This window comes from Hylobates moloch, unplaced genomic scaffold, assembly GCF_009828535.3.
Source record: "Hylobates moloch isolate HMO894 unplaced genomic scaffold, HMol_V3 SCAFFOLD_2, whole genome shotgun sequence".
NCBI lineage: Eukaryota > Metazoa > Chordata > Mammalia > Primates > Hylobatidae > Hylobates > Hylobates moloch.
In genome coordinates, this window is record NW_026652277.1 from 159,916,213 (window position 1) to 159,932,698 (window position 16,486).

Below are 16,486 nucleotides of genomic sequence, written 5' to 3' on the forward strand. Positions count from 1 at the left end.
AACCCAATAGCTTTCAGTTTAACCTGTTCTGATAGTTACATACTGCTTTGAATGAACATATTGCTTTGTTATATGAATTTTGAGTGGTTACATTGATGCTTTAAATGAACCAGAGGGAGACAGGAGCACAGACTGGATAGTGTTCTGCTGGGAGTGACCAGACTGTGTAGTCCTGCCTCTAGACAGCTGTGTGTGTCTTGAATCCTAGTGCCTCCTTCCTCTAGGTAAGTAAAGTAGTGCCTTCCACTGCATGGTCTGCAATGATTGTTCTTGGCTCTGGGTTCTGTGGGCCTCTGATAACTATATGAAAAATATTCTTTCTCTTTACTCTGTTATTTTTAGTTTGGCTAATAGGAAATGAATGTGGTTATTTGAAGAGCAGAAAGCAAATAACCAATGATTTCCCGCCTTACTGCTTAAATTTGCTTATCACTCTATTACCTGCATCACTGAGGCTTCCTTATCAGTATTACTAAGTATTAAATATATTGGTCAGTTAGAAACTCTAACAAAATCAATTGCTGCGAGTTAAAGAAAAGCAAAGCAAGTTTCTGGGGCCAAAGGAGGCCAAGCAAAAATCAAAATGCAATAGTAAATGTGGCTCTGGGAAGTAACAAGCCAGGTTGATGGATTACTTTACACCTAAAGCAAAATTATCACCACCAGAGACCTAGCCATCCCAAGTAACAGCTTAGGTCTGTGGTTCTCAATGCCAACTGAATATTAGAATCACCTGGACTTTAAAACCTCAAGTGTCCTGCCCCGCTCCCTTCTGAGAGTCTGATTGCGTTTCCCAGGTGATCCTATGTGCAATTAGATCTGAGCACCTCTGGTCTAGGTGTTATGCTTTCTGGGGCAGTGGAGAGGCTGGATGCTTATAAACCTTCTCTTAAACAAAGGCTAATATCAGAGCTGGATCCATTTAGTAAACGAATTCAGTTAAATATAGCTCTCCCAGAAGGAAAAGTATTTTAAGCTATTATTAGTCATTTACACTTTAGTGCAACTCTGTTCAATAAATAGAAGTTTCTATGATGATGGAAATGTTCTATATTTGTGCATCTGCTTTCTTAGTCCACTAGCCTCATGTGTCTATTGAGCACTTGAAATGGGGCTAGAACAACCGAGTGACTGAATTTTAAATTTCATTTTAACTCATTTAAACATGGCTTTTATTGGTATGGCTACCAATAAAATGGCTTTTATTGGTATGGCTACCACGTTGGTCAGTGCAGTTCTCATGTGAATGGGTAACGAGTAAAGTGATAGAGTAGGGGTTACTGTACGCCTGAGGAGAGGAGTGAGAAGGAAGCCTGAGGATGGAAAAAAAGGGAGTAAATGAGATCAGGTTCACTGTGAAAACTCCATAGAAAGAGCAGAGGAGAAGCTATAGCAAAATGTGGCTTTGGGAATGCCTATCATTCTTGGTGCCACCCCAAAATAATGTTGAAGAGAAATTTTTGAGCTGGGGACTTTGGCTCTGATCTGCCCCACCTCTCTTCTACAGACTAGTGCCTGACCAAATAGTAAAGCTCACAGAAGCCCTTGCTGCTGGGAACTGTTACTAGGAAAGCAGCAAGGAGAAGTGCAAAGAGTAAGACACTGGTGCTTACAAGCCAAAAAAAAAAAGTCACCTGGTATCTCGGAATCACTGTTGCTTCATAGCACAAGTGGTAAGACATGAGTGTCTACTCAGTGCCATTCAACACATCTGATGTTGCCAAATCAGATCAGATTATAGATGGAAGCCCCTTGGACCCTAGGAGAACCACTGAAATTATTGATTATTCCTGTGGAAAGAGCTGATCCCACTTAAATACTACCCCTTCGAGAGGTATTGTGAAAGAACTTCCATAGGTGCATGGGTGATTCAGTGGTAGAATTTTCACCTGCCATGCGGGAGGTCCAGGTTCATTTCCTGGCCTATGCAACATGGCATCCCATTTTGGCTGGGCATGGTGGCTCACACCTGTAATCCCAGCACTTTGGGAGGTCGAGGCAGGCAGATCACTTGAGGCCAGGAGTTCGAGGTCAGCCTGGCCCACATGGTGAAACCCTCTCTCTACTAAAAATTAGCAGGCCTGGTGGCGCACGCCTATAGTCCCAGCTACTCAGGAGGCTAAGGCGTGAGAATCGCTTGAACCTGGGAGGCGGAGGTTGCAGTGAGCCGAGATTGCACCACTGCACTCCAGCCTGGAGGACAGAATGAGACTCTGTCTCCAAAAAAAACAGAGAAAAAAAGAACTTCCAGGCCAGGCGCGGTGGCTCACGCCTATAATCCTAGCACTTTGGGAGGCCGAGGCAGATGGATCACGAAGTCAGGAGATTGAGACCATCCTGGCTAACACGGTGAAACCCCGTCTCTACTAAAAATACAAAAATTAGCCAGGCGTGGTAGCGGACGCCTGTAGTCCCAGCTAGTCGGGAGGCTGAGGCAGGAGAATGGCGTGAACCCGGGAGGCGGAGCTTACAGTGAGCTGAGATGGCGCCACTGCACTCCAGGCTGGGTGACAGAGCGAGACTCTGTCTCAAAAAAAAAAAAAAAAATTTCCAGAGACATGAAGAACATGATGTCTGTAGACGTCAAGACTGGAAGGTATTTTCTAAGCATAAATCTTGGTCCTATGATGTTACAGGCCGAAAGAATGAGGGTCGTGATCAACTCAGTATACCACTGGAGGCTATATGAGTAAGCAATAAAACTGTTTCTCATAAATGCAGAATTTTGACAAACTGACGAAACTACATCTGCCACCCAGAAGGAATGCTGAGGGCAGTCGTGCCCCAAGCGCAGTGTTTCTTGTGATTAGGTACATCTGAAGCCTGTTAGTAACAATATGAACATGTGATCAATTAAGCAGCTGACCAGTTGTTACCTCCTCCTCCTCGCTCTTGTTACCCAATAAATAGGAGGGGCTGTGGAAGCTCAGGGGCTGCCTTTGCTCACTGGAAGCGGGGAGCTCTCTTCTTCCCCGGCTCCCCTTCTTTTAAAACGGTTTCTTTTGTTTTTTGTTATAATTTCTAAGTTCGTCCCTTCGTTCAGTTTGTAATGATGGTCTCAGGCAGTAACAACAGTAACTGCTATAATGACGGTCTCAAGTAACCGTGGCAGTTGGCCACACTATGACAGAGCCTATGGCAGGCCAGTCAGTAACATTTTGTAGATGGCTACCTACACTATTAATTCTCATGAACTGTTCTTTGCCTCTAGTCTTTACCCTATTCCAGAACTAGCGAGTTGATTGCATCAGTCTCTGAGTAATATTTTTTAAAACTTGACAATATGCATTGACAAGGAGTTTATCTAGTTAAATAATTCCTATTTAAATACCTGGTTAATGATATTTGGGTCTTATATCTACCCTCAAATCAATTTTATATTTTTAATGACACTACAGGTCAATTCCTTTTAAGAAAAATTGGCAAAGAAATATTTTTATGTTTTATTTGGATAATGGTCCCAGAGAGTCCTGGCACACATTTTGACAGAGTGAAAAAGGTTCAGGAAAAAAACCCACAAGCATAATGAAAACAGAGGGGAAAGGTAAAATTAACAGTAAGTCTTGGATAGAAGTGAAAGTGTGACCATTTGCAATAGCAAAGAGTATACCTGGCTGTCTTTCACAATTCACCTAAGGAGTTGCTCACGGATCTTGCATGGTGACTTGAACTCTAGCATATTCCTTCTGATTTGACCACACGGCAGTCCTCCTCAGTCTCAATAGCCTCACATTACATGTGTGAAGCCCAGTCCCAAACCAAGGATCTAGAGTCCTTAGGCGTAGCACCCTTCCTACTTACTCTTTCTGATTCCAGAACTCTGACCTCTTCTTCCTCAGTTCAGTAGGGCCACAGTTTTCTTTCTGGTTGGATTCTACCTCTTTGTGCTCAGAAAATTTTCTCCAGGCACAGAGCTAGCATGAAGTGGGAGTCGTCTCATGAGATTCTCTTCTGTTAGGGATTGAAGGTTTGCACTGTCAATGTCCAAAGTCCACTGTTTGGAAATCATTGCTTCACATATTTTGTCCAATCTTTTAGCTTTATATTTTGTATGGGTAAAAGTGAAAGTCATTCCTGTTTGATAAGATTTTTAACAAACCCTTGCAATGTTTATAAGAGACACATCAAAATACATTGAATATAATAAAGAGACAGAAAATGATAGACTAAAAAAAAAGACTACCAAGCAAAGCTATTGAAGCCTTATTGGCCAGGTGCAGTGGCTCACGCCTGTAATCCCAACACTTTGGGAGGCCAAGACAGGCAGATCGTGGGGTCAGGAGATCAAGACCATCCTGGCTAACATGGTGAAACCCCGTCTCTACTAAAAATACAAAAAAAAATTAGCCGGGCATGGTGGCAGGCACCTGTAGCCCCAGCTACGTGGGAGCCTGAGGCGGGAGAAGGGTGTGAACCTGGGAGGTGGAGCTTGCAGTGAGCCGAGATCGTGTCACTGCACTCCAGCCTGGGTGACAGAGTGAGACTCCATCTCAAAAATAAATAAATAAATAAATAAATGAAGCCTTATTAATAAAATATACATTCCAGCAGCATAATGATAAGCAAAAGGATTAATTATATATTGCTAACAGGAAAAATTTATAGGAAAATATAACAAAGATGAACTTGTATTAGCTTAAAAACATAGGCCTCAAATGCAAAAAACAAAATATTTAAACACATAGAGAAATTCCATCACAGTTGGACATTTTAGCCTACCTCTTCTAGTAATTAATTGATATGAACCTATATTACTTGAAAAATATGATTTATAAGCTTTATCTAATGAACAGATGCATAACTCTACACCCAGCAATTGAGGGTACACAGTCTTTACAAACACACATGGAATATATATAAATATTGAACACTTAATAATTCATAGTAAGTTTTATCAAATAATATAATCATTTATATATATTACTTTAATATATATCACTATCAAAACCCTCTTCCAGATTATTTTGACTCTAAGAAAAAATTATAATGTACATTAGAAACTAGAACATAACAATGATTACCATACTATATTAAAAAAATGTAACCTGCAGCTACAAAACTGTCCATAGTAAAAGGTATAATGTTAAATACTAACATGAAAAGAAAGGGTGAAAAGAATGAGTAATCAACAATTCATAGTTTAGAAACAAAACAACCCTAAATGTAGGAGAAAGAAAATATTGACAAGAGAAAAAGAAAGTAAACAAAACAAAATATATAGGACCAACTAACAAATACAAACCCCAAATGTTGTCTACGAAGATGAACAAACCTCTGATAAAAGTGATTGGTGAAAAGTGGGCATTATATTTATAAAAGAGATTTTTTTAACCACAGAAGAATACATGAATAATTTTATCTTTGGTAAATTTGAATACTTAGATAACATTTAAATAATTTATTGGAAAAATATTAATTTAACTTTAAAAAACTAAATTTGTATTTTTAAATCCACTTATCATTAACAAAGAGAAAGAAAAAGTCCTGAAAAACACCAGACAACAATGTTTTTCTTGGCAAATTATAAGTAATCTTCAGGTAACATATAATACCTATCTGAAAAAATAGTTACAGAGGATAAAAATATGGCACAACTCCCTAACTTCTTGATATAAGTTAGGGTGGAGTGGACAAACAGAAGATTAAGTAAAACATTCTAAAGTTCTCATGCGGGTAGGAAGAAAAGTTATAGGAAAAGGATGGTGAAAGTTTTCTAACATTCTTATGATATTGGGATGGCAGAAAAATAAGGAAAAAATAGAGCATATTAAATGGTAAACTGAAATTTAGGGGGACATGTTTGGGTTATTTTTGATCATGTGAGCAAAGAAAGAAAAGTCAGCCATTGATGAAATGTAAAATTACATCAGAAATTCCAAAACAAGGTCATTAAAACTATAAGTTGAATACAAATTTGATCAACCTACAGAAATAACAAACAATAAAGATTTGAGAAAATAATGAAAGATAAGTAATGAAGTAAAGGAAGAAGGAATATATTAAGAATAATCCAAATCTCATGTTGAAATGTAATCCCCAGTGTTGGAGATGGGGCCTGGTGGGAGGTGTTTGGGTCAAGAGAGTGGATCCTTCATGAATGGCTTGGTTCCATCCGTACAGTAATGAGTTCACTCAAGAGCCAGTTGTTGCTCTTGCTCCCTCTCTCACTCCCGCTCTTGCCATGTGAATGTGTCTGCTCCTCCTTTGCCTTCTGTCATGAGTAAAATCTCCCTGAGGCCCTTACCAGAAGCAGATGCTGGTGCCACACTTCTTGTACAGCCTGCAGAACTGAGAGCCAATTAAACCTCTTTTCTTTATAAATTAGCCCATCTTGAGTATTCTTTTATAGCAATGCTAGAATGGCCTAACACAACCATGTATAAAATATGCATGCCATGCATAAAATATAATTATAAGCAAAAGGATTATTTATATACTGCTAACAAAAAATTCATAGGAAAATATAACAAAGCTGAACTTGTGTGTGTTTAAAAACATAGCCCCCAATGCAAAAAACAAAATATTTAAACACATAGAGAAATTTATAAATAGTGCATTCCATCAGAGTTCATCACATGAACAAACATTTCTCAAGAGAAGACATACAAGTGGCCAAAAAGCATTACAAGAAATCAACATCACTAATCATCAGAGAAATGCAAATTAAAACCACAATGAGATATCATCTCACACTGGTCAGAATGGCTATTACTAAAAAGTCAAAAAATAATAGATACTGGTAAGGCTGTGTAGAGAAGGTAATACTTATACACTGCTGGTGGGAATGCAAACTAGTTCAGTCACTGGGGAAAGCAGTTCAGAGATTTCTCAAAGAACTTGGAACTATTAGGTTGGTGCAAAAGTAATTGAGGGTTTTGCCATGATTTTCAATGGCAAAACATGCAATTACTTTTGCACCAATTTATACTATTCAACCCAGCAATCTCATTACTGAGTGTATATCCAAAAGAAAAGAAGTTGTTCCACCAAAAAGACAGATGCACTCACATTTTCGTCATAGCACTATTCACAATAGCAAAGACATAGAATCAACCTACATGCCCATCAGTGGTGGACTGGGTAAAGAAAATGTGCTGTATCTACATCATGGAATACTACACAGCAATAAAAAAGAATGAAATCATGTCTTTTGCAACAACATTGATGCAGCTGGAGGCCATTATCCTAGAAAAATTAACTCAGGAACAGAAAACCAAATACCACATGTTCTTATTTACAAGACGGAGCTAAACATTGGGTACTCATGGACATAAAAAAGGCATCAATAGATTCTGGGGAATATTAGAGGTGGGAGAAGGAGGCAGACAAGGGTTGAAAAACTTCTGAGTACTATAGTCACTTCCTGGGTGATGAGCTCAATTGTACTCCAAACCTCAGCACCACACAATATCCATGTAGCAAACTGGCATATGTATCCCCTGAATCTAAAATAAAGGTTGAAATTACAAAAAAACAAATAAACAAACAAAATACGAATACCTGTCATCACACTAAAAATAAATGGACCACATTCGATTCGATTCTTCTATTAGAGAGAGTATTTCAGGTTACATCTTACAAGAAGTCCAGAGAGTTAGGAAACACAGAATCAGTTTATCTTTAAGCAGTTTATTAGTTGTATGGTTTTAGTATATTTTTAAGCAGTATATTTTTATTTAGTATATTTTAAGCAGTATATTTTTTAAGCAGTATATTAGTAAGATTTTTTACTTAAAAAAAAAAAACCTTCCAACACATTTTCAAGTGATGTATTTCTGGATTAAAAGCACTGGCTTTAATTTTGAATAAGAACTGTCCAAAAGTTTAGAAACACAAGAAAAATAATATATTATTGTACCTTTTTCAGAGTAACAATTAAAATTTAGATGTAAAATTGTAATGAGAATACTTTTGTAAGAAAATCTAGGAGTAGAGAAAATTTTCTTAACCAACACTGAAAACTCAGAATTATATAACAATTTCAAAATTAAAAGCTTCTGCCAGGCACAGTGGCTCAGTGCCTTTAATCCAACTCTTTGGGAGAACAAAGAGGTGGATCACTTGATCTCCGAAGTTTGAGACCAGCCTGGGCAATATGGCAAAACCCCGTCTTTACAAAAAATACAAACAATTAGCTGAGCATGGTGGCACACACCCGTGGTCACAGCTACTCAGGAGGCTGAGATGGGAGGATCACTTGAGCCTGGGAGGTTGAGGCTGCAGTGAGCCAAGATCATGCCACTGCACTCTTGCCTGGGTGACATAGCCAGATCCTGCCTCAAAAAAATAAATTAATTAATTAAAAGCTTTTATATAACAAAACTGTTACAAATAAAATCAAGAGGTGATTATAATGATGGAGAATATTTGTAATGTGGATGTTACAGCATTAATGTATACTCATACAAGGAGCTATTAAAATTGACAAGAAAATGCCAGCTCAATAGAATATCCAATAGCATAACCTAGGAGTACATAAACCACAGAGGAGTTAATCTAAATGGGCAAGAAACACTTAAAAGAAATGCTTATTTGAAAAAAAAAAAGCGAAAAAACCCAGAAAGATCACTTTGTACCCATCAGGCTAGTAAAATTTAACAATGAGCTACAACACCCCATTGTTGTCAAAATGAATATAAAGATTACTTTCATACTTTCAATGTTAATGTGATGTGTTACAACTTCTTGGAAAGCAATCTGGCAAAATACACTAAAATTAAAAATAAATATATTCTTGACCTAGCCATCTCTCTTGTGGGACTCTGTCCCAATGAAATCTAAGCACTAACAGATGTATAAAACTATTTATTGCAACCATGTTTTAGTGGCAAGAAAATAGGCAAAATGTTAATACCCACTAATAGGGGAGTAGATGAAGAAATTATAGAACACTTACTCTTGTGAACACTTGTTTATAAAATATTATTCAACCATTAAAAATTACTGCTATACTAATTTACTTGGAAGTAAAGTATAGTTATGGGCTCACTTCTATCTAATATTGTGCTGTTAAACAGGAATGACAAGTACATATATTCAAAGACACCAGTGTGTTATTAAAAACTGCTGAAGCTATTTTGCATGTGTGTCAAGTTCTCAAGTTAATTTTCCTTCCTGAATACGAATAAAAACGTAATAGATTTCTAAAAAGAATTATTATAACATACTAGATGAAAACACTTTCTCATGTGACTTTAAATGATGGTTGTAAACTCTCCTGTTTGACTGAGAAGACCCATCCCCCATCTTGGTATTCTTCTAAAACAAATTTAATCTTGCAAATAACACCCTGTTCTTTTACGAAACACATCTATAAGTGAGAATAGTTAATAGGGACAAATTAAGATTTTGTAAAACTATGATCAATAAAATATGACAGAGCAGTCAGAGGATCATTATGAGAAAGTTGAAGATTAATAGCACTATTGTCGGTATAAAAGCCATTTTATTCCTGAAAATTACCATATCAAAAAAGAGACCACCACTCACTGCTGCCTTATAAATTCGTAGTTACATGTAAATAGGGATACAGTAAACTTTGCAAAATTTCAGACTAAATGAATTTAAATTTTTTAATACAGGACTTCTCAGAGCTTTTATTTTGTTATTCTGATTTTTGATCCTTCAAGAGAAGGGTTTACTGTACATGACTGTGTGACTCCCATTTTATTCAGACTCTCTTACTAGATAAATGTTTCTGGGACTATTGAGGACTTCTGCCCCTGAAAGCTATGTATTTTAATGTCCTGTATTGCCTTCAATTTGGTATATATTTGTTTCTTTATTGGGTTTCTGCTGTGTACCTTGTACTATGTTGAAGGCTGGAGATGCAGTGAAGTTCAAAGTCTGGTTGGAAAAGCAGATATGCAAACAAAGTGTTATATGATAGGCTTAGTTCAAGGTTGGCTCTGAGTTAGGACAGTGGAAGATGAGAAGGAAGAATAAACTATTATCTCTATAGTGGAGAGTAAAGCTCCTCAATTGCAGGCAGTCAGAGGAGAAGTAAAATTTAGAGCTGGTCCCACACCAAACTGAGAAGTAAAGAGTTTACTTTTAGTGTCTATGAGACTGAAACTCTACCTGAGACAAACCTTGATTTCTTTTCCTTTTCTGCAACATCTCTCAAGTGCTTCCCACCTTAGGCCCAAATCCCTGCCAGAAACTCATCTAGAACACTCTTCTCTGGAACTCATAAGTCTAATTCTTTGTTTTCAAACTCACTCCTTCAGGGCTGGACATCTCCTGAAACTCTGTTCTTATCCAGAGTTGAAGGTCTCTTTCCTGAACCCATTAAAAGATGACTTCCTTTAGCTTCTCCAGCAATTTGTTTTCTTATCCTATCTCTCAAAGCCAGACTTTTTCTGTCGCCTAAGAAAACCGTTACTATATCTGATGTTCTGATTCTTACTAATGTGCTGACGGGGGTGTGTTAGTTTTAGACCTCAGAGAAACAGATGCCAAAATGGGATTAGAAGTACAAGAGAGATATTGGGGGAAATGCTTACGAAGGGTTAAGGGAAGAGAATAGAAGAGGAGGGGATTTCAGTCTGCAGTGCAGTTCTGATGCCTGTGGAGGAAAAGGACTGGGTAGGAAGAGGTGCAGTCAGCAGCACAGCTCTAAGAAGACATACTCTCATGACAAGTATTAGGTGGTGGTTGTTATTTTCAAAATTACTAGAACTCATGAATATGAGCATAAATGATATGTTTTATCTATTGTATTGTTGTCTTTATAGATGTCACATCTTTGGTTGGTAGGACCATGTTAGATTGGATCCTGAGTCATTTTGATGCAATTACAGTCTTTGATAAGTTCATTGCCACCTCATATGATAATAGATTCCAAGCTCATCTCATACAATTCCTACCTCAGACCTCAGAATTATACATATCTCTAAGATATGTTTCTTTTAGTGGGAAATATGATTTAGGAACCGGAATCCATTCCTTAGGGGTATTATGGTTACTCCTGATCATTTCTAGGCCTTTTCAGTGGACAGAGCTATAAAATGTAAACGAATTTTGATACATTCAATGCAAATTCAGAACTGCATTGTTTCTGCATACCCTCGACTGTCTTACAATTACAGAATTTTTTCTTTTATCTGATGCCAAGTGTCCTGGTTTTCAAAGACAATGGTGACACTAAAATTTGAGTATTACATAACTGTTCATTTGATTTAGTACACTTGAGTCACAGAACACTCTAGAATAATAACATTATTACCACTAATAACATAATTGCTGAAAGAATAAATATTTAGTAGCTTTTTTGTTCTCTGTATACCCCACTGAAACTATACAAATTTCTGTGTTTTAAAATCATTGGAAATAATTCCACTTGGTGTGGTTGTGCCACCAACTGGTACAAAATAGGTTGATCTAAAAAATTACTTTTAATATTTAGAAATTTAAAAAATTTTAAACTTTTAAAATAATTATGTTAAATAACATGTATGTTTCAAAAGACGAATCTACAAGTAGAAGATATGGTCAAAGAACTGTAGCTCCCGTCCCTGTCCCTTCTACTTGAGTTCCCCTCTTCATGTATTGCTAACTAAAATAAGATTTATCCTTCCTTTGTTCTTTTTGTAATATAAGATATTATATTATAAAATATAATAAGATATTATATTACAAAATATACATATTTTATATTACAAAAAGAACAAAGAAAGGATAAACCTTACTTGGCTTACATACTTTTTCTTTTTGATAAATAATAGCATTCTAAACATACTTTATCTTGCTTTTTGGACTTAAATCCTGGAGACCGTCCCATAGTAGTATATATAGATATTACCCATTCCTTTTTTACATCTCTGTAATATTCCATTGTGGTTTATATTTGATTCAACCAGCCTCTGGATGACAATTTGAGGTGTTTTCAGTCTTTTGCTGTACCAATAGCCCAATCATCTAGATTGTCATACCTCTATAATTTTTCCCAGGGTAATAGGTGAGAAATTGTATCTCAGTAGAGTTTTAATTTGCATTTCTCTTGTGAGAGAGTTCATGTGTCTTTTTTTATATAAGTAAGAACCATATCCTTTTCTTTTTATGTGAGCTGTTCATTTTACTAGCCTATTTTCCTATAGTATCAGTCTTCTCTATTGCATAAATGAAGCAGGAAAGGGATTGAGAGATATGGAGAAATAAAAAACAAATTGCAATTTGGCTGATGATGATGAATGAATCCCAGAACAGCTTTCTCACTGTGGCTGTAGACATCTATCAGACCACAATTCAACTTTTCAACAACCACAAAAACACTGATTTGTTAGCATGGTTAACTCTCTGAGTCCTAGTGAGGTCTCCAACGCTTCACTTAAGTGATCTAAGATACGAAGTACCTAAGATTTTGTTCTTACTCATATTCCTCTTTTTTTTTTTTTTGAGAGAAGTCTCGCTCTTGTCCCCCAGGCTTGAGTGCAATGGCTCGATCTCGGCTCACTGCAACCTCTGCCTCCCAGGTTCAAACGATTCTCCTGGCTCTGCCCCCCAAGTAGCTGGGATTAAGGCGCCTGCCACCACGCCCGGCTAACTTTTGTATTTTTTAGTAGAGACAGGGTTTCACCATGTTGGCCAGGCTGGTCTTGAACTCCTGACCTCAGGCGATCCGCCTGCCTCGGCCTCCCAAAGTGCTGGGATTACAGGCATGAGCCACCGCGCCCAGCCTATTCCTCTTATTTTTATTATTACTTTATATCTGCTGGCTAAAAATAGTCCTCTATAAGGAATTACTTCCCAATCTTTTCAAATAATGGCAAAATAGACAATTATAGTGTTTATATAGTACACCAAGATAAGCTACAAGTAGTTTGGGGATGTTTATATCGGGTTTTCTGAAATTATCTTTACATTACTTAACTATCATAAAAGCCCAAATCATCAGAGATGATATTAAATGTTAAATTTGTATATAACCTCAAAAATACATTTTTTGAACGGATGAATGGGAAACTTAAGCTTGATTTTGTGAATACATCTTTTTAAAGTTAGTTTAAAATAGCAACATGAAATTCTCAATCTTCCATGAAGAGATACTTTGTTCACAAAACGAAGTGATGAAAATATTACAACCTCATGTTTTAACGATTCCCAAATTTATAACTTTTGAAATTATATTCAAAAAACAAATGCTTCTCGCTCTTCTTTCAATAGTAAATGTCATATGAAAATTTTGTATGATCTGTGAAAACATAAGTTTGGAGCCACCCCCCTGGTGCTGCTACTGCCAGTGGACCCGGCCAAGCTTCCTTAGACCAGCTCACCTCAGTCTATGGGCCTTTTCCTCGGCCACGAACTTTTCCTGTGGCTCCCCTAGTGTCGGAACACGATGGGTAAAATGGCATTCTCTGAGACCAGTTGCTCAAGAAGTTGTTCAGGTGGTGGATCATCAATTTGGCTTCCCCAGTCACTTCACTGAGGAGAGGTAGTGCTAGATGTGGCTCAGCATGCTTGTCACCTGCAGGGATAGCAAGACACATCACTAGACCTTGTGCCACCAGCTACTACCTAAGGAGCTTCAAACATGCCTTCTTTGGTCAGGAATGACCATCCCTAGGGCTCCATCTACCTGACAGCTGAAGGGTCAGTATCTCCTGGCACACAGGTGACCCACACCAGTTGAGAAGAGCTGCTATCATGCAGTATGAATAAAATGCATTGGTTAGAAAATGCCATTTCTAAATCCTTTCCTTACCACTCAATAGTGGGTGACATAAGGGAAACAAAGGTTTCAAAAGTTGTTTTTAAATGGAATATTTGCTAAATTAAAAACAAATTGAGAAGCAACTCTGCTGCAGACTTTATCTTACTCATTTGAGTAGAAATGAGAGTTTTTAGGTAGAAAAAAATTACATATGTGTAAGAGCTGTGTTTCCTGGCTTACTTCTCACATTGCTAGAAAACTGTACGTAAGTGACAGGCTATCCTAGGGCACCCTCAGATTCCAAAACTCACCATGGCTTTGCCTGACATTCAATTCACTGCAAATACCTTAGACAAGTGTACAAGTTATAGAAGAAGAACAAGAAATATCATTGATATGGTTTGGCTGTGTCCTCACCTAAACCTCATCTTGAATTGTAGCTCCATAATTCCCACGTGTTGTGGGAGGGACCTGGTGGGAGATAATTGAATCATGGGGACGTTTTCCCCCACACTGTTCTCATGGTAGTGAATAAGTCTCACAAGATCTGATGGTTTTATAAGATTTTTGCTTGGTTCTCATTCTCTCTTGTCTGCTGCTATGCGAGACTTGTCTTTCACCTTCCACCATGATTGTGAGACCTCCCCAGCCATGTGGAACTGTGAGTCCATTAAACTTCTTTTTCTTTATAAATTACCCAATCTCAGGTATGTCTTTATCGGCAGCATGAAAATGAACTAATACAATCATCTTACCAAAGTTTACTTTCTCTGGCTCATAATAGATATGTTTGCCTATAATGTTATACTCTTTGAAGAAGATATTCTATAATATCACCAGTTACATGTACACTGAAATCAACTAGCCTATAGACATCCAAATTCTGTAAAATGGTTAAGGACAGCATGACTTACATTTCTTACGTGTTCAGCAGATGTAAAGAATACTGTCAAGATCTCTCTCTCTCTCTCTCTCTCTCTCTCTGTGTGTGTGTGTGTGTGTGTGTGTGTGTGTGAGATGAGAAGTCTAATAACATGAGGGAATGATGGGAAGAGTGAAAAAATAAAGACAGGGAAGAAGGGTGGAGAGGGAAACGATTGGATTACCAGGATAGAGGAATAAATAGAGGTAGGTGGTTAAAGATAGATAGAGATTGTTATAGCACAGAATCACCCAAGTTATAAATTATTACCCACTTAATTCCACAAAAATTTAAGTGCCTACTGTACCAGGAGCTGGGATACAACAGTGGACAAAACCAGATAAAACTCCTGCCATTGGTAGTTTACATTCTGGCTGATTCTGTGCAGCTGCCAAGCCTTAGTAAATAAGTTTCTTAAAATATATTCAGGAAACGTCTCTATTCATAAATAGTACATCTTGAGGGTTTGAAAAGGTACATTCAATCTTTTTTTTGTCTTTTTAAAATCTTATTTTCAATTGACAAATTATAATTGTATATATTTGTGGAGTACAATGTAATATTTTGATATAGGTATACATTGTGGATGATTAAATCTAGCTAATTAACAAATGCATTACCTCACAATACTTTATCATTTTTTTGAGATGCAAACATTTAAAATCTACTCTCTTAGCAATTTTCAGTACAATGCATTATTATAAATTATATCCATTATGCTGTGCAATAGGCTTCGAAAACTTATTCCTCTTATCTAACTGCAACTGCCCCCTTTGACCAACATCTCCCCGTTCTCCCCTCCAGCACCACACCACTTCAGTCTCTGCCATTCTACTCTGCTTCTCTGAGCTAGAAATGTTCACATTTCTAGATTCTATATATAAATAACGTAATGTAGTATTTGTCTTTCCGTATCTGGCTTATTTCACTTAGCATAATGTCAGCCAGGTTTATTCCTGTTGTTGGAAATGACAGAATTTCCTTTTTAAGGCTGAATAGTATTACATTGTGTACACATAACACATTCATATTTATCCATTGATGGACATCTAGTCTGATTCCATATCTTGGTTATTGTGAAAACCACTTCAATAAACATGGGAGTGCAGACATCTCTTTAACATACTGATTTTAATTTTGTTGGATATATACCCAGGAGTAGGATTGCTGGATTATATGGCATTTCTACTTTTAGTTTTCTGAGGAACTTCCATACTGTTTTCCATAATAGCTGTACTAATTTACATTCCCACCAACAATGTACTAGGGTTCCCTTCACTCCCCATCCTCATCAATATTTATCTTTGTTTTTAACCACAGCCATTTGAACTCGTGTGTGGCAATACTCACTGTGGTTTTAACTTGCATTTCTCTGATGATTAGTCAAAGATATATACAATTTTTATTTTCAATTTTGAGAAATGTAGCAGATAACCAAGTAGTATACAACTATCTTAATTTCATGACATACAATGATTTAAAAATGCATAAAACAGCACAAGTGGTTTAATGAAAAGTTATAAAAACAAAATTGTACATTTTATTACCACTATCTATTTCCATTTCTCTATTTTCAATAGGAATTTTGTGAGGTCTGTGTTTTCAAGGAATTCATTTTCAGATTGTAAAATTCCTTCATAAACTATAAAATTATATACAAATGGGTTGTGACAAATTGTATTTTCTATTCCTCATATTTCAGGGAGTTTCTCTACCCTCTTCCTGAGGCCCTGACCCACACCAAGCTAGCTCAAACAAAAAGGACCATCTTGTCACTCTTTAGGAGTTTCTCTACCCTCTTCCTGAGGCCCTGACCCACACCAAGCTAGGTCAAACAAAAAGGACCATCTTGTCACTCTTTAATAAGTGAAATAATAGACCTGGGGGTCTTGTTGACATAATGAAGTATC

At 37.1% G+C, this 16,486-nt stretch overlaps 1 non-coding gene across 1 annotated transcript; it reads left to right on the top strand.

Annotated features, from left to right (window-relative positions):
- Nucleotides 1–1,859: 1,859 nt before the first annotated feature.
- On the top strand, nt 1,860–1,930 carry TRNAG-GCC (transfer RNA glycine (anticodon GCC)). The gene has a single exon. It is a non-coding gene; the product is annotated as a tRNA-Gly (tRNA).
- Nucleotides 1,931–16,486: the final 14,556 nt, after the last annotated feature.